The sequence below is a fragment of the Pteropus vampyrus genome, unplaced genomic scaffold (assembly GCF_000151845.1).
Source record: "Pteropus vampyrus isolate Shadow unplaced genomic scaffold, Pvam_2.0 Scaffold65, whole genome shotgun sequence".
Taxonomy (NCBI): domain Eukaryota; kingdom Metazoa; phylum Chordata; class Mammalia; order Chiroptera; family Pteropodidae; genus Pteropus; species Pteropus vampyrus.
Window position 1 is genome coordinate 5,650,108 of NW_011888846.1, and position 1,751 is coordinate 5,651,858.

Here is a 1,751-nt window from a genome sequence, read left to right on the forward strand (position 1 = left end):
TAAATAACAGAAATGTATTCTGGGCTGCTGATGATGGGGGATAAAGCCTCAAGGCTGTGGCTGAGCCTGCGGGCCCCTGAGCTCTGAGGCCACCCGCAGAGCTTGGGACAAGGTCTCCGTTCCCAGGCCTCATCCCCCAGGCCCAGCGGTCCATGTGCTTTCCAGAAATTCTCTCGTTAAGCTCCAGGTCTCCAGGCCAGGATGGAAGACAGGTGGAGGGTGGGGAGGAGCGAGGGGGAGAGACGGGAGGGGTGCGTGTGTGCGCGTGTGTGCGCATGTGTGCGCGTGTGTGCGCGTGTGTGCGTGCGTGCGTGCACATACACATCAGTATCTATCGGAACCCCTCTGCTGTCCCCAGCCTAAGCAGTTTCTTGCATCCAGTCTCCCCAGTCACATGTTTGTGCATCCCGCAGTAGCGGCGCCTCCTTGGGGAAGGGGCATTTCCGGGGTGGTGGCGAGGAAGGTGTCTGGGGGCGAGGGCAGGAAAACTGAGGGGATGAGGGATGGGGTGAAGCCAGTGCACATTCCGGAAGTTCTCTGTAACAGGAGCTCAGGGGTAATAAGCTATTTGCACAGAGGCCCCCAAAACTGCATTCGAAGAGCCTGAGAAAATGCCATCTGTAGCAAAGACAGAAGGTGCTGAAGCCAAAAAAAAAAGAAAGAAAGAAAAGAGGGTGCCCCTGGCCCGAGTGGGTGCTCGATAAATCCTTTAGTGCACTCACATGTGCCCTCTGCATCCAGCAACAATTATTTATCAAAACGCGTGGCGGGGTGAGGGATGCGGGGGTTGGGGGAGTCTCCATGCGACGTCAGGGATACAGATCTAACCTCGGGCAGACGGGAAGTGGGTTTCACTCTCCAGCTGCACCAGCCCCCCTGCACCCCGCCCCCCCCCCTCCCCGGAGACGGAGCCCTTGGCTATGCCACGAGTGTGTGTCCTGCACAGTGCATTCCTCGGGGCTGAGCTATGATTGGAATGAGGATATGTCTGCTCACTCCCTCTACCGTTTGGCCTTTACATTTTCGGCCTGGATATTACAGCAAGATAGCTCTGGGCTTTTTAATTGCCCCGAACTTTTGTTAAGATTAAATGAGGGGAGGAAATGGAAAGGAAAATAAAGCCACGTCTGTATTGCTTTTGAGTTGCATAATTGTATACATTTGCTACTCCATTAGTCGTCAAGTATTCCCGCCTATCAACCTCTCCCCCATCGCCGCCGAGAAAAATAAATCAGTTACTCGGTTATTGCTGCAAAGTTTGCAGAACTCTGAGTTCCCTTCTCCCATAGTAAAGAGAATGATGCAACTTAAAATCTAAGGTCTCTTTTTTTAATTACCACCCATGCGGGAGACCTGAATCACACAAGTACTTGGTTGTCTTCCTGCTGCTTCAAAAAACAGTCTTTCCCTCCAACGGAATATGACGTTCGAGGACTTAACCATCGGTCCCTGGAGTCGGCCACAGAGCCTTTATTTGTGGGCCCGAAAAGGCACCGCCCCTCCAGAACAGCTCCTAACTCGAAGATGACCTCAGAGCCTCGGCTCGCCATCTCCAAAAATAAAACCTCACCTAGGCACTTACCACACCCACGGATACTGGCTCTAGACTCTGAGCAAGTAGGTTTGAAAAATCAAAATGAGAGCTGTATGACCGAGGTATTTCGCCGTAACCATGGCGATGGGTTTTATTAGCACTAACACTAGGATGTGGTCAGGTTGGGTGTACACAGACTGCAGACACAAGTGTGAGT

General features: G+C 52.6%; 1 protein-coding gene across 3 annotated transcripts in view; it reads left to right on the forward strand.

Annotated features, from left to right (window-relative positions):
• Positions 1-1,751, forward strand: part of KIAA0040 (KIAA0040 ortholog) — a 37,139-nt gene that overhangs the window by 14,127 nt on the left and 21,261 nt on the right. Inside the window, exon 1 of one of the 3 annotated variants that reach the window (XM_023531259.1) lies at positions 930-1,656. The exons of the other annotated variants lie outside the window; for them this stretch is intronic. The gene's annotated coding sequence lies outside the window, so the exon portion shown is untranslated. Of the gene's footprint in view, positions 1-929; positions 1,657-1,751 lie in introns of those variants that run through there. 3 annotated transcript variants of the gene reach the window in all.